General features: G+C 47.8%; 2 long non-coding RNA genes across 2 annotated transcripts in view; one reads left to right on the top strand and one right to left on the bottom strand.

The window, feature by feature from the left end:
- Positions 1–22,360, bottom strand: part of LOC142100770 (uncharacterized) — a 135,106-nt gene that overhangs the window by 41,299 nt on the left and 71,447 nt on the right. The gene's annotated exons all lie outside the window — the stretch shown is intronic.
- The window catches only part of LOC142100769 (uncharacterized), a 40,663-nt gene continuing 23,230 nt past the window's right edge, over positions 4,928–22,360 (top strand). The window contains exons 1-3 of the long non-coding RNA XR_012678900.1: positions 4,928–5,304; positions 6,796–6,892; positions 17,545–17,670. This is a non-coding gene — a long non-coding RNA (uncharacterized LOC142100769). The remainder of the gene's footprint in view (positions 5,305–6,795; positions 6,893–17,544; positions 17,671–22,360) is intronic.

Raw genomic sequence — 22,360 nt, forward strand, 5'->3', positions numbered from 1 at the left:
GTGCCCTGCCCTACACTCACTATTGCTGTACCCTATTGTTCAATTGGTCACATGTTTTTGTCCGCATCTACTGTTTTTTCCTCGTCTTCATTGAAACCTCCACCCTCGTGCATCCCCTTCTGGGTGCCTCTGGTGCTCCTGCTTTTGCCTCCATAACCTGTCCTCTCCGTCTCTCCTGTGTTGGCCCCGGCTTCCCTGTCTCACCATGCCGCCCCGCTCGGCTCCTATACCCATCCTCTCCCCTTGCCACCTTCCTGGCCCCTACTCTCACTACCCCATCTCTCACCCTCCGCTTCGCTCCATCAACCCTGACAATCTTATCCGAATCTCCCCTCTTCCCTCCCTCCCCTTCTCATGTGCCCTTTGGAACTCCAGGTCCATCTGCAACAAACTCCCCTCCATCCACGACCTCTTCATCTCCAACTCTCTTAACCTCCTCGCCATCACTGAAACCTGGCTTTCCTCCTCTGATACCGTCTCAACTGCTGCTCTCTCCTACAGGGGTCTCTCCTTCACCCACTCCACCAGACCTGATGGGCGTCCGGGAGGTGGAGTGGGCCTCCTCCTATCCCCTAGCTGCACCTTTCGGGTCATTCCCACCATACCTTCCCTCTCTTTCTCCTCCTTTGAAGTTCATTCCATCCGTCTCTTCTCCCCCATCCACCTCCGCGTCTCTGTCATCTACCGTCCCCCTGGCCCTACTTCCCTCTTCCTTGACAACTTCGCTGCCTGGCTCCCTCACTACCTTTCCTCCGACCTTCCATCCATCATACTTGGCGACTTTAACATCCCCATTGACAACTGCTCTGACTCTGCCACCATCAAACTTCTCGCCCTCTCCTCCTCACTAGGCCTCACTCAGTGGACCTCCTCCCCCACCCACTCTCATGGTCACGCCTTGGACCTCGTCTTCTCTCATCTCTGTGACCTTTCCGACTTCTCTAACTCTCCCTTCCCACTCTCTGACCACCATCTCCTCTCCTTCACTCTCTCCTCCTGCTAAGCTCCCACCTCACATAAATCTACCTTCACTAGGCGCAACCTTGATGCTATTGACCCTACCACTTTCTCCTCCTCTCTCAAAACTCTCCTCTCACCTCTTCCCTCCCTGACCTGCCCTGACCAGGCATCCTCTCTCTACAACCTTTCCCTCACTACTGCCCTTGATGCTATTGCCCCGGCCTCCTCAATCTGCCAGCGCCGCCTCATTCCCCAACCCTGGCACTCCAACCTTACCCGCTTCCTCCAAAAGTGCTCTCGCACTGCTGAACGCCTCTGGAGAAAATCTCGCTCCCTGGCCGACTTCCTCCATTTTAAATTTATCCTCACCTCATTCTGCTCCGCCCTCTCCCTTGCTAAACAATCCTTCTTTAAGTCCCTCATTTCTTCTCACTCCTCCAATCCTTGCCATCTCTTTGCCACCTTCAACTCCCTCCTCTCTCCACCCCCCCTCCCATCCCGCCTTCCCTCTCTGCCTCTGACCTCGCCACCTTTTTCACTTACAAAATCGAGGCCATCAGACTCAACATCTCCTCCTCCCATCCCGCTCTTCCCCCCCTTTTCCCGCCTCCTCCCCCCAACATCCAACCCTGGTGCTCCTTCTGCCCCACCTCGGGTGAAGAAGTTCGCTCACTTACTCTATCCTCTCCACCCTCCACCTGTCCTCTCGATCCTATCCCCTCTCGTCTCCTTCGCTCTCTCTCTTCCACTGCTTGCTCTTACCTCGCTCACCTCTTTAACCTTTCACTCTCCTCTGGAGTAGTCCCCTCCTCATTCAAACATGCTCTTATCTCTCCCATTCTCAAAAAACCTAATCTTGACCCCTCCTCCCCTGCTAACTATCGCCCTATCTCACTTCTCCCCTATGCCTCCAAATTACTTGAGAGGATTGTCTACAGCCGCCTCTCCAAGCACCTCTCGGACTACTCCCTCCTCGACCCTCTCCAATCAGGCTTCCGCCCCCTCCACTCCACTGAAACTGCCCTGGCGAAAGTTACCAACGACCTCTTATTAGCCAAATCCAAGGGTCACTTCTCCCTACTCATCCTCCTCGACCTCTCTGCGGCCTTCGATACCGTTGACCACCCCCTCCTGCTACAAACTCTTCTCTCTCTCGGCCCATCTGGGTCTGTCCTCGCCTGGTTCACCTCATACCTTGCGAACCGCTCCTTCTCTGTATCCACGTCTGGCTCTTTCTCCACCCCCTCCCCTCTCCCTGTTGGAGTCCCTCAGGGCTCTGTTCTCTGCCCTCTTCTATTTTCACTCTATACCTCCTCCCTTGATGCTCTCATCTCCTCCTTCGGTCTTCAGTATCACCTTTACGCTGACGACATCCAACTCTACATCTCCTCACCCGATCTCTCCCCCTCCCTTCTCTCTCGTGTATCCGACTGCCTCTCGGCCATCTCCTCCTGGATGTCCTCGCGCTTTCTCAAAATTAACATCTCTAAAACTGAAATAATTGTCTTTCCTCTCCCCAGGCTCCCCTTCCACCATGACCTCTCTATCACTGTCAACAACACCTTCATTTCCTCTGTCACCCAACTTCGCTGCCTGGGCATTACCTTCGACTCCTCTCTCTCCTTTACCCCCCACATTCAATCCCTTGCCCAAGCCTGTCGCTTTCAACTTCGCAACATTGCCCGCATCCGACCTTTCCTCTCTCAAGATGCAACCAAAACCATCATTCACGCTCTCAATATCTCATGCCTCGACTACTGCAACCTCCTTCTCACCGGCCTCCCCCTCTCCCACCTCGCCCCCCTCCGCTCTATTCTGAACGCGGCTGCCAGACTCATCTTCCTCTCTCGCCGCTCCTCCTCTGCTTCCCCTCTCTGCCTTGCCCTACACTGACTCCCCATCCCCTATAGAATCATCTTCAAACTCCTGACCACCACATACAAGGCACTCTCCCAGTCTACTGCCCCCTACATCTCCAACCTCCTCTCCATTCACACTCCTGCCCGCTCCCTGCGCTCGGCCAATGACCGTCGTCTCTCCTCCACTCTAATCACCTCTTCCCATTCCAGAATCCAAGACTTCTCCCGGGCAGCCCCCCTTCACTGGAATGACCTCACTCGCTCCGTCCGTCTCTCCCCCACTCTAAGCTCCTTCAAATGGGCACTAAAAACCCACCTGTTCCTCAAAGCCTACCATCCTTCCTCCTAACCCGCTCTCCCCTCCCTCCTCCCGTCCCCTCTTCTCTCCTTTACATCATCTGGCCCCCTTTGTACCTGAGTCTTGTTCACCCTCCCTTAGGATGTAAGCTCATTCAAGCAGGGCCCTCTTCCCTCCTGTGCCCTTACCTACTCTTCTGCTCCGTCTTTTCTGCATTAGCCTGCTTGGAGCTTCCGAAGTTTTGGTATTTTTGTTTACTGCTCAGTAATATTTTACCTTGTACTGTCTATTGTTTGTGCATTGTACGGCGCTGCGGAACTCTTGTGGCGCCTAACAAATAAAGGATAATAATAATAATCATATTTTAAATTAAAACTGGCTTTTTTTCCCTCTCTTTTTGTGTGCAAATATTGGGTAAAATGTAGTTTCCAAAATTATGTGTAGCTGCTGTGCTACCTAGTACCTCAATGTCATACAGGCACGGGCTGGCAAGATGCAGCCCGGTGGGCGGGGGTGCTTAGGCCCTAACAATGCATAAACTGAGCGGCCCGGGGGACCGATGCCCCCCTGACCCCCGATATGACTGATGTCATATCAGTGATGACGAAAACACAGACAGTGTTTACCCCAACATCTTCAGCGTGACTTGTCATTCCCCGACACACTGCTAAGCCCGACTGTTTGAAAAACTCCCCTGCAGCAATTCCAACCAATCAACATCCAGGCAACAGAGAATTATGTCACATTCAAGGGCGACATTGTGATTCCTGCTGTTAAGGTGGAAATGCAAGCAGGCGCTGGCTGTACAATGTTGAAGCCTTCCTAAAAAACATCAGTCTGAAATAAACTCCCACGTGGGACTCCCATAGCCAACGCTGGCACTTTGGAGCCACGGTGCTAGCTCTGCCTCCTATTTTTCTTGATGCGTGCAGCCTGTGCCTCATTTCCCATCACAGCGGGCAGGGCCAGGCCACAGTAATGCTACAGACATTACTTTTAAAGCACTAAAGAGGTTGTGTATGTTTGAACTGTGCCATCTACCCAAATATATACTTAGCTACTAACAACAGAATTGAAGAGATTGTGCAACTGCGCATAATCGCGATCACAAAACCTAATTGAATATGCCAATTAGGGTTCATCAAGACAAAGGGGTACATTTACTAAACTGCGATTTTGAAAAGTGGAGATGTTGCCTATAGCAACCAATTAGATTCTAGTTATTATTATTCTAGTTATTGTTTAGTTATATAGTTAGTATTTATTTAGTACATTCTACAAAATGACAGCTAGAATCTGATTGGTTGCTATAGGCAACATCTCCACTTTTTATAACCTGCAGTTTAGTAAATATACCCCAAAGTTTTAGTCTTATTGCTTTACAAATTGAATTTCAATGTGAGACAACCATGGGGGAAGAGAGTGTGGTAAAGACCTATTGATCTTAGGACTTCAGGGGGCACATTTATCATTCATCGGCAAAAATGAGAAATAGTACCCCACTCTTACCCCCTTACCCCCCTCTTCGGGACGCGCTGTCTCAGGATCTCCTCCAGGTGTTCTTCGTTCCTCTTCATTCTTCAATTGTGCATGTGCAGTTCGGAGCGAGCGGTGAGTGACAGGGAGGGATTATGTGATCCCTCCACACATGCTCTGTCCAGCTCTGCTCTTCGGAGCAGAGCTGACAGCATTGGATTTTTTCAATTATGATATTGAACGCCTGCTTCAGCTGACGTACATTATCAAGACAAGTTTCCGAAAAAAAATTTTTTCGGAACTTGTTAGATTGCAGCCAGGAGCAGTCACCATACTGATGAATGGTGACTGCTCCCAAAAACGAAGAGGAGTGCAAAGCAGCAGATATCCATGATATCTGCTGCGATGCACCCTTCATAAATATGCGGGGGACACTGTGGGACCTTCATTTTCCTAGGTCTTTTTATATACTCATGGACAGAAATGAGAAGTAACTGCAAAAAAATGACAATTTTATCATTTTCTTGCTGTAACCTATAAAGTATATTATTGATATCTGAGGAGGCATGACACGTGTATATATATTTATGCTATGCTCTTCAACAGTTTCTTGCTTATAATTTGAAATGCAACACAAGAAAAGGGCCTGAGTCAGGCCGCCTTAGGTTAATATGCTCGCAGCAACCACTCGCCTTCCACAACAGGCTAAAGGTAAAAACAAATTTGTCTTTAAATGTAAAACTGTCACTCATTTTGTTATATTTAAAATCAGAGTTGTATAGTGGAATGAAAGAATGAACGAGCGTTACTCTGGGTGAAAGCGATTAGCTGGAGGGGGCTGTCGGATCTGTGCCTGTCACCGTCCCTGTCTCACATTCTCGCTTTTCCTCAAGCACCCACCTGAGAATATAACGGAAATACAGTAAGATTAAAAACTTACTACATTTTTCTTTCATGTTTTCTTTTTTATGTTGGAGAACAGCTAGTGTCTTACATTTTAAAATTAATTTCCGATTTTTTACCTTTCCCTGTAACAATTTTGGGCCTTCAAAACCTCCCGCCCCGCAAAAGCCTTACGGCTTAGGCTGCAACCTAGTCAGTCTATTGGATAATCAGGCCCTGCAAAAGACTAAAATTTAATATTGTGCCAGCAAGCAATCTAGCTTTAAGGGCCCCAGTACCATTATCAGGATAATGTCATCATGAGGTATACCTCATATTCCCACTTTTACATTTATTAGCAAAGAATGATTATGTTAGCAAGCAAGTGAATGCCAGAAGCATATTGTAACTAGATTGCTATATAAAGCTATAGTAGAGCTACATGTGTATTGAGAACATAATTACATTACACTGAAATTTTATGAAGGTATAATATATGTGGAATTAGTGGCGCCATATAAATAGCTGCTGGTGCTGCTGATATACAGTAAATGCGCTTTAAGAAGTTGTGTTGCTTGATCTCATTAGTATAATGCCACTTTTACACAGTGCTTTTTTTGTTATAGAACTCACCGGAACTGAATTCCGGCACCTTTTTTCGACAGATTTTCCAAGTTTTAAAAGTAACTTTTGAACATTTGATGTTTGGTCCACGTGGACTTGAATCGTCCTGACGAGCGTAGCAGGTCAGCGGCAAAATCATTAAAGCGGTGCATGCAGGCTGCTTGTGTGTCGAGTCCGATGCATGCGTACATTGTCCGCGCTGGTTGTGATGGCACTGCTCGGCTTGTGGCGCTGCTCAGCTTGTGATTGGTCGTTTGGTCGCACGCATGAGTGCTTACTGTAGGCGGTGACCATTATGTTCCGTTACACAACTGACGTGTGTGAGTGTTTGTGCAGTGATTGACTACGTGATGTGAGATCTGGCACCTTTTTTCTTACAAAAAAAAGCACTGCTTTTACATATCTGTTGTATCATTATTGCCCACAAGTTATAATTTAGTTATGTAGGCATTTTTTTAGCTGTTTTAGTACGTAATCAAGGAAGGAAAACTGGCAATGTGAGGTTAACATATTTTCTTGTAAATGGTTTTGCAGCTTTTAAAATGTGTGTGTATTGAGAAATGAAAAACTTTTTCATTTGTCATGTTTCTATGTTGTTATTGTATATCCATGGATCATATTAAGGGTTGCAAAATATTTACCTCTGTATTTATTGCAAATACATCATAGCCAATGCTAATTCTCCTGTTGCTGTAGGAGGAAGTTCACTGTTCTCAGGGCTGAAAGGGGAAGCTGTGGTCAGTACTAAGAACAAAATATTGAAACTTTGACGTACAAGTGAGATTCACATGAGGTGAGACATACTATTGGTTACAAATACTTGTTTTGCCTCTCAAAAACTGGTGATGCTCCTTTTCCTTCCTGTTGTGGGAGTATTAGTATATAAAAGCCGGAATCTATATTTATCTAGTGAACAGATGCAACATACACATCTTGCTTAAACAGAATTTTATCCATGACATTGAGCTGTTTTTCTACTTAACCACATCTCTGGTGATAGGAGCAAAACTGTCTTTGAGACATTACGAAAAATACTGTGTTTACTTTTTCAAATTATGAATATTTCCATGAAAAGTAGACAGCCAAGTACTTCTTTCTGAGCTATAGGCTGTCTATATTTTCTTGAATTATACATGTATATTTGTTCAACTACAGGGACCTCCTGTTAGTGTCTGATAAAAAAAACCAAACACTTTATTCAACAAGATTCTGCAAGATATATGGTTTGTGACTGAATTTGATGGGCTTTCTAATGCAATTGTTTCACCTACAAAATAAAAGGTTCTAGGTCAGGCTTGTCTAACCTGTGGCACGCTAGGTGTTGTGAAACTACAAGCCCCAGCATGCTTTGCCAATATATAGCAGCTTATTGCTGAAAGGGTATGCTGGGACTTGTAGTTTCACAACACCTGGAGTGCCACAGGTTAGCCAAACCTGTTCTAGGTCATCCATCAGTGATAGCTAAGCCCAGATGTGATTGTCTGGAGGTCACGCAGGGTTTACAACCCCTAAATCAATATGGACCAATATTTGTGGTTTGCATGGTAATAGCATTACTTTAAAGTCAAACCTACTTACTCTTTAGGACCACCTTTTTGTTCATTTCAACTTTTACCTCTTAAAATCCTGCTTGGTTTAGCATAAATTAAAAACTTTTGCGTCTAATCTGCAATAAGTAAGGAATACCTCTGATCCACTCCAACTCCTCTCATTGGAAACGTTTGTACACTTACAGATATTGCACCTGCCTTACAAAATCATGCAATTACCTATAAAAATAGATGCCTTGGCACAAAAGTAGGATTGCCCCATGTGCTTGGCACACTTCTGCAGTACATATATTAATCTTGCTGTGTTATGCGCTGACGGTATCTGAATATCCCCTAGGACAGGAGTATACTCAGGGACACCAATTGACAAAACTATACTCTGAAATGTTAAACGATTAGGCACCTAATTGTTTAAAAAATAGTATACCAATAAAGTATTATACAGGGCGGCTGCGCACAAGATCTAAATTAATATCAGGTTTACCTGTAGACTTGAGATGCTCAATATTCTTCCATTTTGGTGAATGTCAGTTCCTTATAGTTTAGAAAGTCATAGACAGAAACCAACCATTTAGAGTAATAAGTATAAAAAATAATTCCGGCACTAAAGATGGCTGCTCAGACAGGGTACCAGCGCTGGGGATCTGCACCCCAAAAAATGTAAATGTAAACAATCAAAATATGCGATGGTCTGCCACAGGAGGTTTATTCAACTCAGGATTCGGAACATACCATCAAGGTACAGGTCTTGCGATATGATGCCAGGGATCTGGTAAGAGACTTTGATACACCTTTGACATACCATTTGGAGTCCTGTCACTGCTCACATAGTGTTCCTCCCCCTATACACTGTTCTACAGCTCCATACTGTAGTTTCACTATTACTGGGAACTTTGTCTCCATGAATGCTTATACCATACAGCGCATAATAAGGATATGAGAAGTGGTTGCGCTAAGTTGCTGGACTGGTATATACCTACAATTTTTATCTTTTTTGAACGTCATGTAGGTGCACCTACTTCGCTATATGTTCTATTTGGCACTGATACCATCTAACATGTGGTCACACTGTATTTACCATTATTTTGTGGTTTTTAGAATGTTTTAATAAATTTACTTATCCATTGTATATTACGTGCATGAGTGCTTTGTGGCAGACTCGGTATATAGAGTAATATGTTCTAATAAGAAAGTAGTAGTTACACATATAGCAATCTAATAAAAAACAGGATCTCTGGATAACATAAAAGTCCAAAGGTGATGTTCCTTCTTAAGTCAAAAGGTTCTAGGTCTCTGGAACTCCTTTTGTGACCCAAAGATGGCTTCTGGAAATCATGTCAGCATTCAAAAGAGAGTACTAGTACTTCCTCAGGGGGATAGAATCTTAAAATATTGTATATTAAGATCATTCTGTTGACATTATTATTTTTTAAATTGCATTTTATTAATATTTTAAATTAACTGGAGAAAGAACAATGGAGAGAAAGAAAGGGGGGATAAGTAGAATAGTTAAGCCATTTATGACAAACTGATAGAAAACACCAATTTTTTTAGTGAAGAAGTCAATAACGCATACTTGCCAAGTTTTCTATCCTCCCTTCTGTCAGGCGGCAATTGTGTGAGAGAACGTGAAATGCGCCACCATAGTCCTGCCCCCTGTCGCAATTCATGAAACTGCCCGATGTGGGGCGGAGCTTAATGATGCAAAACGTGCAATGAATCCCTGCTTCTGTCCGGGATTCTAGAGCGTTCTTGCTCTTCTGCGAGTTCAGGAGGACTCTCCAAAATTCGGTAGCCTCCCGGGCATTGTAAACAAGTATACAATAATGTCTGGTATTATTATTATTATTTTTATCATCTTATATTTTATAGTGTTATCATAATATGCAGCGCTGACCAGAGAATATTTAATCATTCAACTCAGACCCTTTCCCATTAGAGCTTAAAGTGTAAATTCCCTATCACACATACAACTAAGGTATATTTTTGTAAGTAGACAATTAACCTATCAGTATGTTTTTGGATGGAAATGTGGGACATTTGTCCTTCACCATGTTAGTGAGTTACATTAACAATTATATAATCTAGTGAATTCATATATAAAGTTGTCCTTTCAAACATGCTCACATGCATTCATCAAGAAAAGCACAAGAACCTGGTTTCTAATTGCCACACTTGAGGGTGAATAGCATTATTCTTTGATTTCTCTTTGCTTTTTTTATTTTTTGTGTGAATGCTTTTCATTAATGCAGCTCTACCAACCGACCAGAAAGTGGAGCTATACACATTTAGAAAGAAAGTAATGTATGTGCCTGTTATTGCTGATGCTTGTTTTTAACAGAAGGATTTTTTTGAGGCTGTAGCCTTTGTAAAGTTGCTGTCTCTATGGGATTATGTTTAATCGGTGGTTATGTAACATTACTATAGTACTTGGTTCTTTTGTGGCAGGCAAAATAAAACATTTGTCTTTTATATAAGAGGATGGGATGTCTCTTTAATAGCTATAGAAATATTGTTCAAAGGTGATTTCTGTATATTGCAGTAGCACATGACAGTATTATGACAGTATTATAACATTGAAAAAAATAAATCATACAATGTCATGGACAGATGTATAATGTGTAAAGTGAAAATCACAGAAAGGTAATTAGAATTTAATAGCAGACATATCACAACAAAGAAGCTTTGCAGCAATTGACACACAATGGATGGTGGTAGCAGGACTGTGCACCCATGAAACAAGAACAATGCACCAGGAATTATGATTCTACCGAGCCAGTAATTCTGTTAGAAGGTGGCAGGTGGGATCCAACTAGCATTTCATGGTAAACAAATACTAACTTTTCAGCCAGAAACAGACAATGGAGCTGGTATAAATTCAAGACCCATGTCAGCATCTGCTACATCACAGAACTGTGCAGGATTCCTTTAGGAATTTATTAAAGGGCTCACTGTGTATGTTCCCGTAAACCTTACATCAACCTTAGAATTCTAAACATTTTTGCATGCAAATAAACACACGGAGACATGTATAAGTTATTAAAAATTGCCAGAACTTTTATTATGATTTTAACTTTAACTAAAACAACTATGGTGGCGGAGAAAGGGCACTGCGAAACAACTCTCAAGCTGATAACACAATATCACAATTGGACTGGCGCAAACCGCCATACATCCACAACCACGGGGTAAAAATCCCATCATAACTTGCGCTGAGTTGGCGTCAGAGTGACTGCCCCTTTAAAACTCATGCTGCCCTCCCTCACCGAGCCGGACAGGGACCCTCCTCACCGAAGGGCCAAAAAGGGAGTTACTGGTGCCTCAAAGGGGGGCAGTGACCTACGACAACTACCTGTGCGCCCACAAATCAGCCGCTGATCGCAGTGCCTTCCTACCGCAACATAAACCCAGAAATACTCGCAACTAGGAGTGGGTGGGTGGGATCTCGTGCTGTGGAATGAGGCAGAACAGGAAGTACAGCCTTCTTTACCAATCAAGGTCCCTCCCCCTGGAGCACACATTGGTCGGACCAAAACCTATGTTAACCCCTTCAGTAAAGATTTCAGCTTACTACAAACCCTGTCACCCTTTAAGTGCATTCGTCCTATGCAGCCTCACTTGTCATAAAGGGCTCACTGTGTATGTTCCCGTAAACCTTACATCAACCTTAGAATTCTAAACATTTTTGCATGCAAATAAACACACGGAGACATGTATAAGTTATTAAAAATTGACAGAACTTTTATTATGATTTTAACTTTAACTAAAACCTATGGTGGCGGAGAAAGGGCACTGCGAAACAACTCTCAAGCTGATAACACAATATCACAATTGGACTGGCGCAAACCGCCGTACGTCCACAACCACGGGGAACAAATCCCATCATAACTTGCGCTGAGCTGGCGTCAGAGTGACTGCCCCTTTAAAACTCACGCTGCCCTCCCTCACCGAGCCGGACAGGGACCCTCCTCACCGAAGGGCCAAAAAGGGAATTACTGGTGCCTCAAAGGGGGGCAGTGACCTACGACAACTACCTGTGCGCCCACAAATCAGCCGCTAAACGCAGTGCCTTCCTACCCCGCTGCGACCCACAGACGCCAATTAACCCAGAACCGCCAACACTCCTAAGATCAGGCCAACCTAAGACCCAACTACCACACCATTTTGTCTCAGAGCCATTGTGATCCAGGACCCACTTTGCCACGTCTGCCCAACTATCTCACTACAGTGCCGCTGTGATTCGGGATAACATTAGACCTGGGATGGCCAGCGGCCCAGAAAGTGACTGAGTGACCGATGACCCACACCATCATGGTTGAAACACCATCACCTGAAAGCAGAAAACCAGTGTTAACAAACCATACCATCTCAAGTTTGAAGACAGGTCAGGATTAGAATAAAGCACCGAGAAGGACAGCGTGTTGGAAACCGTTCCACAGGAAGGGATAAGGACAGGAGACACATTGGGGGAGCAGGCCACCCAGGCGAAGGTAAACAACACCCGGAAAAACCCCGGCAGCACACCACTAATCAGGACTTACGCCCAGGGAAACCCGGGTGAAAAATCCCTTCGCGCCCCTGCTTCAAAGCGACGAGCGGAAAAGCCCAGGATAGCCCACCAAATGGAGGGAGAAGATGGGGTGGGGGAGGGCAGTGGGGGTGGTTTGGGTAACAAGAAGAGAATGAAAATAAGAAAAATAAAACTAAGGCAAAATTCTGATTAGCGTAACAAAATCAAACATCAACATTGTCAATCCTGACATAAGATTTAATAAGCCGTGGATTTCCAGCGGCCCAGGGCTTTTATGATCTCAGTAGAGGATCCAGCCAAGGCAGCAGATGTAGCCGCCCCAATCCTGAACGAATGAGTCCCATACATAGTACTGTCAAGATTTAGTGACTGCAGGGTCCTTTTCATAATGGCCGAAAATTGATATTTCGTCAGCGGCATGCCGTTATGGTGACATAAAAACAAACAGGCCTGAGGTCTCCTACTCATAAATCTTGACACTAAGTTTACCGGGCAGATATTACTATTAGGCTGCTTAGTTAACTGCACCCATGATCCCTTGCCACTCTGATCAGTCTTAGAACTAATTATTTTACAGGCAACAACCCCCTCGTATAAACTGACATGCTCAGCCCTCAAACCAGACTCCTGATGCTCCCTGGACCTAGCTACCATTTCGGAAACCCGAAAAGCTCCAAAAAATGCCATGGAGAAAGCAGTGCTAAACAAGAGCTTCTCGTATTCATCGACTGTGACTAAAACCAGAGTCTCTATCAGCTGGTCCAGAATGTTGGTGGTGATTGGTAAGCGTGCATCTACATGCGAGGGTCGAGCCCTAGCCCACCCCTTTAGGGCTTTGCTGATCATGAACCCCTTGGTGACATCCGTGTAACCTTGCAGCCTGGCCATGAAAGATATCCCCGCCAGAGTAGATGCCATAGAGGCTCTAGATTCCCCATTGGAGAATCTCTCCCACATAAAGGCTAACATAGCGTCACGCTGACCTGCCTCAGATTGATCTTTTGCCTGCTGAACAGTGACCACCGTCTCTATGCTGCCTGATATGTCCTCAGGGTGGACGGGGCTACCGCTTGCTCCACGAGCCCCCTTATGCCGGCCTGATGATCTGCCAAACACAAAAGGGACAAAGAATACCAACTCTGTCCGCCTGGGGAGCCAGACTGCGAAACTTGCTCCACTGGCCCCGAGACAAAGCATCGGCCAAGCTAATTTGCACCCCCGGAACGTGTCTATCCCTGAACGAAATATCGTACTGCAGGCAGCGCAAAACTAGATGACGCAGCAGCGATGTTGCATGGTGAGAAGAGGCGCTTTGTTTATTAATCGACTGGACCACCCCCAAACTGTCGCACCAAAAGACTATGTGCTTCCCTCGCAACTCGGGCACCCACAGTTCAATTGCCACAACAATCGAGAATAACTCCAGGACCAAAAAGCTCTTGGTAATCCCTACCCTATGCCACTCTTCAGGCCAGCTTTCCGCGCACCAATGTCCGTCCAGGTAAGCGCCGAAGCCGCATGCTCCGGAAGCATCCGTAAACAGTTCGATATTAAAGTTTGTTACGGGTGGTGACGGCCAGATTCGCGTCCCATTGAACTCCCTAAGGAAGGTGAGCCAGATTTGTAATATTTCCCTGATCACCTTGGATAGTCGCACAGCCGTGTGCGGTCTACACCTACCTGCAGTGGCTCTCTGCAGTTTCCTACAGAAAACTCTACCCATGGGAATGACACGGCAGGCAAAGCTGAACCTCCCTAACAGGGACTGAACCTGCCTAAGCGGACTGGAGCTGGAACCTAACGCTTCTGCAATTGCATTGTACATCTTGGACACCTTATCGGCTGGGAGCCTGCAGATCCCGGCCACCGTGTCGATCTCAATTCCAAGGAATGAGGGACACGTGGCTGGGCCCTCCGTCTTATCCACGGCAATATGAATGCCTAGTACCCTAAAAAAAAAAGCCTCAGTGGAAAACAGCGTATCCCGACAACATGTGGAATCAGGTGGCCCGATAACCAAGAAGTCGTCAAGATAGTGTGCGATCCACCGACACCCCGTTCCCGTCTGAATGCACCAATGCAAGAAGCCACTAAACTTCTCAAATAGTGCACAGGATATCGAACAACCCATGGGAAGACAGCGATCGATATAGTATCCAGCACGATGCCGAAAACCCATGTATTGATTCGACTCCGGGTGAAGGGGCAGTAACCTAAAAGCTAACTCGATATCAATTTTAGCTAACAGGGCACCCCTCCTGCATTCCTGCACCAATGCTAGTGCAGACTCAAAAGATTGATAATTAACCGAACTTAGGGTGGCATCTATCGAGTCATTCACGGATAGGCCATCCGGGTACGACAGATGTTGTATCAGTCTGAATTTCCCCGCTGCCTTTTGGAGACAACCCCTACCGGGGACAAAATAAGATTTGGGATGGGCGGGAGTAGGAACGGGCCTATCATGCGACCCAGACCCACCTCCTTCCCTACTTTTTCGTCCAGCACCTCCGGGAGAGCGAGAGCCGACTTCAAATTGACCGATGCTGCCGTAGAAATGCTGCCTTGCACCGAGGTGAAAGCCGCCATGTAGGAGAGCAGCGGTGTCCCTGTCATCGAACCAAGCAAGCGATTTGTCCAGTTCAGCCAAATTAATTGGCGATGGACCCTTGACCCAGCATAGCTGGCTTCGCTCCTCTTCCCCTACCCCCACTTCCCCGGGCCTTTGCACATTCGGTGGCTGGATGCTGTCCACTGCATAGCGTGCAGTTGTGTCTAAACCTACAGGATGACCCTCGCTGACAGGACCCTGTGTTGAAATCATAGCACCTGCCTCTCGTGGGGAGGGCTGTTTGCGCCCTCCCCGGCCCTTGAAACCTCCTGCCTGTGTTGCCCTCTGCCGCCTGATTGCTCGGCCTCATCAGTTACAGCCAGGTGTCTATATCCTTCGACCCAAAGGGCCATTTCTCACGCCCGCTCATACGCTTTCTGAAAAGCTCGTCGTATGCCCTCCATATCACTGGGCCATCCTTAACATACATCCCGCTAATCAGGTGCATGTATCGCCACACTTCCGCCTGCTCGCTGGGTCTGGTCTCAAGGTATATTGTCGCGAAAATGCAGAAGGCATTCACCCATCTAGGGAAGGATCGGTACTTCTCCTCCCCCATGCCTGCCTTATTGCTCAACGCCGCCAAGGCCTTCTTGCCCTCGCCTGTCAATGCATAAATGTCCACGTACTTCCCCCGTTTTATCCTATCCCGCATGTTAGGCCTGATCCCGTGCGCTATTTCTAACGCCCCGACCTGCCCCATCTCACTGCGGACTAATGGCTGTTCGCTGTCTCCTGTCTGGGGTGTCTGCCTGCTACGTTTGCTCAGCAATGACTCACGCCTAGCTTGACTCACGCTGGCGTGATGGTAATCAAAAACTATATATCCAATTCCGTGCTCCGCCCCCCCAAAATCCGTCCCACTCACTGTGCTAGCTGGTGCATAGTCCCACCGTGACCCTCTTGACCCCATTGCTGGTGGTGATAAGCTATGGCGGGGAAATAGGAGGCCGCACAGGCGACTCCCTTCTTATAAAATTGCCAGCGCCGCTGTCATAGGCGACCGCCCCAGTGTAATGCCGTTGTGCCGTGGGCTGGCCGTACCCGCCCCTCACCACCCGATAATCCCCGCCATGATGAGCCCCCCATGCAGAGCCCCTGCTGCTGTGGGGCAGAAAGGAGCTTGGTGGGAAATACAGGTGATGCAGGGCTGGGGGATTATAACTGAGAGACCACCTCACGCGAGATGACATGGGGGGCGTAATGGGGCACTGTGCGAAAACCAAGTCCATCTGCACCTGTCCTCCTGGGCTGGTAGAAAAAAAACCCTCTCACTCTCACCTGCGTTGCCCACTTGATAAGGATTAATATCCTCTTGATCCTGGCTAAGCCTGATGGTCTCCTCTGCAACACCGCTGGCTTCCCCCTCCCCCTCCCCTCTCCCCCTACAGTAGAGCAGTGAGGAACGGCTGGGCGCAATGGCGCCCTTGCTCTGCGCATGCGCAGCCCGGCCAATGGACGGGGTGCCGCAGACCGGCCCCTATGACTGATCCGGCCGCCGGATAAGACCCCGCCGATGAGCGGACGGGGCTAAGGTGCCTGGCCGCCGGGGGGACCAAAGTGTGCGCCGGAGGGGGAGCTGTGACCGGAGGACCCCGCAGGGAGGCAATATGGCGGGCGGACCTGGCGGGGGAGGGGGAACGAAGGCGAGCCGGGCGGGAGATGGTGCGCCTGGAACAGGGCAAGCTGAACAGAGCTGGGACAAAATGCAGGGGGAGAAAAAAAGGGGGGGGGGGGAAGCCGGGGAAAAAGACAATGGACGGAGGAAGGAGAATTGATGAAGGCGGGAGGGGGGGGATCGGGGGGTGAATGGAGCGAGTGTGTAATAACAGGGCGAAAAGGAGGAAAACTAAGGGGAGAGAAAAAAGAACCAAAAAAACAAAAACACAGGCAACTACAGCAAACAGACAGACATAAGCCTGCAAAGCCAAGAAAAATATAGCAGGAAAGTGTTAGGAACTCCCAAGTCAGTACAGTGAAACTCGGAAACTACTCTGAAGGCCAGGTGTTCGCTGGAGCCCCTAGTGGTGGGGACAGACTGGGCTGTGGGCCGACCGAGGGTCGAGTAACGTATACTGACTTAAAGGAGTTCCCAGAAGTGGAGTGATTGGTGGACTGTAGTATAAGAAGAATCCTGGGTCAAAAAGGTCACAGGCACAGATGCAATATCCAAGGGCAAGCGAAGGGTCAAACTCACAGGCAGAGAAGCAAAATCCAAATTCCAGGCAAAAGATCAAGGTCAGAAGAGAAGGGTCACAGGTCCAATAACAAGCAGGGGTCAAAACACGGGTAGTCAAATCCAAGGTAGCAGGAACCAAAATGGATAGCACAAGCAGGCAGCAGAACTGAGGATAGAACGCTATAACCGGCAATGAGGCAGCAGACCTCATTGCCTTAAATACCAATACAGACCAATCAGTAGTTGGATACACAGCTGCAGGCTAATTACTCATACAGAACAGGGCCAATCAGGGCTTGTCCCTGAAATACACAGATGCAGGCTAATGCCTGTAATATCAGCCCACAGCCTGCCTGTCATGCGCATGCGCCCGCCTACCGCCGGGACGCAGCGCTATAGTAGAGGCGTCCGGCCATTGCCTTGGTGACGGCCGGGCAGGAAGAGGAAATGACGTCCCGGTCGTCATGGTGACGGCCGGGACGCCAGGGCACACGGGAAGCGAGCCACGGCGGCTGTGAGTACCGCCGCGGCTCATGACAGAAAGTAAGGAAACTTATCCGTTTTTCTGTTTCAGGTCCTCCCTCTGCAATCTCGTGCTGTGGAATGAGGCAGAACAGGAAGTACAGCCTTCTTTACCAATCAAGGTCCCTCCCACTGGAGCACACATTGGTCGGGCCAAAACCTATGTTAATCCCTTCAGGTAAGATTTCAGCTTACTACAAACCCTGTCGCCCTTTTAAGTGCATTCGTTCTATGCAGCCTCACTTGTCATTATGTTGAGTGTTATAAGATAGATGGTAGGCTTATCACAAATGTACCCTAAAGAAACTGATGGATGTATCCAACAAGACAAGAGTACTATTAAAATATGTGGAGCTTTGGTTAAAAAGTGCAGAGAATCCAAATTACAAAGAGTCTGCCAGACAGAGTAAAGCTGGTGTTGAGAAACCATTTACTTCAAACAAATGGGCCCCAACAAATAATGACATCCAACTTGATGAGGCAAGATAGCTGAGACTTTGCATAAAGTATTGTCACGGACTACAAGATGGGGAAAGTGTCATGTATTTTGACTGAGGAAATTCACATTCCTGCATACTGTTACGAGCCGCGGCGGTGCCCAGCCGCCGCGACTCACTCACCCGCGTCCCGGCCATCGCCATGGCGACCGGGACGTCATTTCTGGCCATAACTCGGCAATTGCCGGGGCAACCAGCAGACGCTTCAGAGCTGCGTCCCGGCAATAGGAGGAAGCCGGGCGCAGCGTTCTACAGCCTGTGGGCTAATTAATATGGGCAGATTATAGGAGGCAATTACAGGCATTAGACTTCAGCTGTGCAGGCCAGGGGCAAGCCCTGATTGGCTCTATTAGGGACTGCTCTATTAACCTGCAGGAGTGTGTTCAACCTGTGATTGGTTCAGCTGGGTATTTAAGGCAATGAGGTCTGCTGCCTCATTGCCGGTTATAGCTTCTATGCTCCAGTCTGCTGACCTGTTTTGTTCCTGTGTCCTGCCCATATTAATTAGCTCACAGGCTGTAGAACGCTGCGCCCGGCTTCCTCCTATTGCCGGGACGCAGCTCTGAAGCGTCTGCTGGTTGCCCCGGCAATGGCCGAGTTATGGCCAGAAATGACGTCCCGGTCGCCATGGCTCCTCTTAATTGATCATTGCCGGTTATAGCTTCTATGCTCCAGTCTGCTGACCTGTTTTGTTCCTGTGTCCTGATATCTACGTTTGACTTCCCGTGTATGACCCCTGGCTTTGTATTGGACTTCGCTCGTGTTTCCTGTGACCCCGATCCTTGGCTTGTTTACCTGTTCTGCTACTTTGCCTGTGACCTCTGACCTCAGCTTGTTCATTCGATACTGATACCTGCTGCCGGCCCTTGACCTCTGCGTGGACCTGACTCTTCATGCCTGGGTTCTCCCCAGCCGGTACACACTTCACGACCCTCTGTCAGTCTGCAGCCCAGTCTGTCCCCACCATCAGGGGCTCCAGTGAACACCTGACTGGCAGAGTAGACTCCGGGTTGTGTTGTGCCGGCTGGAGGGGTTCCTATCATTATAACCGGCCCACTCACGGAGACAAGGTTAGAATGGATGCAAGTGGATCCACACCGTCTCCGGCACAAACCCTAGCAGGCCATGTTGAGTCCTTGTATCAGAGGATGCAGGGATTGGCTGAGCGTATGTCTGTTCAAGAAGAAGCCACAAAAGCTTCACAACCTACTCTAGATCCCATCTGTGAGCCCAAAATGAATTTACCGGATCGGTTCTCCGGAAATAGAACCCTGTTTCGGAACTTCAGGGAGAGCTGCAAGCTCTATTTTCGGACGAGACCCCGCTCCTCCGGTTCAGAGCAGCAAAGAGTTGGGATTATTATTTCCCTTCTACAGGGTGACCCCCAGTCCTGGGCGTTTTCTTTGCCACAGACCAGTCCTGCCACGCAGTCCGTAGACTCCTTCTTTGAGGCATTGGGTCTACTGTATGATGACCCGGATCGAGTGGCCTCCGCGGAAGCTCATCTACGGTCTTTGAAACAAGGCCGACGGTCGGCAGAAGAATATGGCGCTGAATTCCGTAGATGGTCACCTGATAGTGGATGGAACGACCCTGCCTTACGTAGTCAGTTCCGTGTCGGCCTATCCGAACAGATTAAAGATTCTTTGGTGCAATACCCGTCTCCTAGCTCTCTGGAGGATCTGATGCACCTCTCCATTAAAATTGACAGGAGATATAAGGAGCGGAAAACTGAAAAGGAAACAGCATCACCTCCATCCACCTTCGTTCCTATCTCCCAGGTTGGTGAGGAACCAAGGCAATTGGGAGCATATCGTCTTTCCTCTGAAGAAAGAGACAGGAGACGGACACAAGGCTTATGTTTGTATTGTGGCACAAGGGGCCATTTCTCCCGTTCTTGCCCAAACAAGTCGGGACGAGCATGCCTTGGGAACGAGGAGAAAGTTCACTTAGGTCTGCAGATCGTTTCCCCGAAAAATGCACTATTGGTCCCTGCACAGCTCACGTTCAGTGCTCGTTCTACGAAACTATCAGCCTTCATTGACAGTGGAGCTGCTGGCAACTTCCTTGACATCGAGTTTGCCCGCTCTGCTGGGATTCCGCGGATTAAACTCCAATCTGTCATTACGGTATGTGGCTTAGATGGTAGTCCGTTGCCAGGCGGCAAGATTACTTGGGAGACCCCACCACTACAGTTGAACATTGGCGCTCTCCATTCGGAATCCATAGTGTTACGTCTTATCGAATGTCCATCGGTTCCTTTAATTCTGGGCCACCTTTGGCTATCCTGCCATAACCCCGTCATGGATTGGGCAAAAGGAGAAATTGTCCAGTGGAGCCCCCATTGTACACAGTCTTGCTTGACACTACCTCCATGTATTATTCAGTCTATTCCGGAGCAGCTCCCTTCTCAGTATCATGACTACTGGGATGTTTTCTCCAAAAAGGCTGCTGACACACTACCACCGCACCGCAATTTCGACTGTGCCATTGAGCTCATTCCGGGCTCTAAATTACCCAAGGGACGCTTGTATCCTCTATCCGGTCCAGAGACCAAATCCATGCAGGAGTATATTGACGAAAACTTGGAGAAGGGCTTCATCAGGCCATCCAAGTCCCCAGTAGGAGCAGGGTGTTTCTTTGTACCCAAGAAGGACGGTGGACTCAGACCCTGTATCGATTATCGAGGGCTGAACCTTATTACGGTTAAGAACACCTACCCCCTTTCCCTCATCTCCGTTCTTTTTGATTAATTAAGAGGAGCCACTATCTTCACAACTAATTGATCTTCGTGGGGCCTATAATCTCATACGTATTAGAGCAGGTGATGAGTGGAAGACGGCTTTCAACACGCTCTCGGGCCATTACGAATACCTGGTCATGCCGTTTGGCCTTAGTAATGCTCCTGCCGTATTTCAGGATTTGATTAATGAGGTGTTACGTGAGTTCCTGGGACACTTTGTTGTTGTTTACTTAGATGACATCCTCATATATTCAAAATCGTTGTCTGTGCACCAGGGTCATGTCAGACAAATCCTACAGAAATTACGGGAACATCACCTCTACGCTAAACTCGAGAAATGCGAGTTCGAGGTCCAGAAGGTATCCTTCCTCGGTTATCTAATCTCCTCAGAAGGTTTCTCCATGGACCCAACCAAGGTCCAAGCAATTCTGGCTTGGATACAACCGAATAACCTCAAGGTGGTCCAGAGATTCCTGGGATTCGCCAATTACTACAGGAGGTTTATTGGCGGCTTTGCTGATTTCGTGGCTCCTATCGTCACCTTGACCCGCAAAGGAGGTGATCCAACTGTTTGGTCACAACAGGCAATAAATGCATTCAAAATCCTGAAGAAAGCTTTTGTGTCTGCTCAGGTTCTCAGACATCCGGATCCTAGGGTACCGTTTGTTCTTGAGGTAGATGCTTCTGACGTCGGTGCTGGGGCCGTCTTGTCACAAAAAGACCCCCAGACCCACCGCTTACATCCATGTGCCTTTTTTTCCCGTCAGTTCTCATCAGCGGAAACCAACTATGACGTGGGAAACCGAGAATTGCTGGCAATTAAATGGGCCTTTGAGGAATGGCGACACTGGTTGGAAGGCGCTGCACACCAGATCTCCGTTATAACGGATCATAAGAACTTACAGTATATACAGTCAGCCAAGCGTCTGAACCCCCGACAGGCTCGGTGGTCGCTGTCCTTCACTCGGTTCAACTTTATTATCACCTATCGTCCTGGTTCCAAAAATATTCAAGCGGACGCCCTGTCTAGAAGTTTCCTGGCACATCATGCTCCGGTCACCTGCCCAGAGCCTATTGTTCCTGTGTCTATGATTCATGCCGGATTAACTCAAGATTTGAGCTGTACCTTACAAAGGTTCCAGAGGTTGGCTCCTGATAACACTCCGGCAGGATGTTTGTTTGTCCCAGTTCATCTAAGGAAGACAGTCCTTGCTGAGGCACACAACAGTCGGACTGCTGGGCATCCTGGAGTCTACAAAACACTGGAAATCCTTTCCCGTACTGTATGGTGGCCGTCTCTGTCTGCTGACGTCAAGAGTCACGTCCGGTCCTGTGAAGTTTGTGCCAGGAACAAAGTTCCCAGGACTCGCCCAGTAGGTCAGTTAGTTCCGTTGGCCGCCCCTGGTAAACCTTGGACACATCTGTCCATGGACTTTATAGTCGATCTGCCACCCTCTGCGGGACACAATACCATTTGGGTCGCGGTAGACCGGTTCAGCAAGATGGCGCATTTCATTCCACTCACTAGACTTCCTACTGCTCGAGATTTGGCAGTCTTGTTCATTCAACACATTTTCCGCCTCCATGGACTCCCTACAGACATCATCTCCGATCGGGGTTCCCAGTTC

This window comes from Mixophyes fleayi, chromosome 9 (genome assembly GCF_038048845.1).
Source record: "Mixophyes fleayi isolate aMixFle1 chromosome 9, aMixFle1.hap1, whole genome shotgun sequence".
Taxonomy (NCBI): Eukaryota; Metazoa; Chordata; class Amphibia; order Anura; family Limnodynastidae; genus Mixophyes; species Mixophyes fleayi.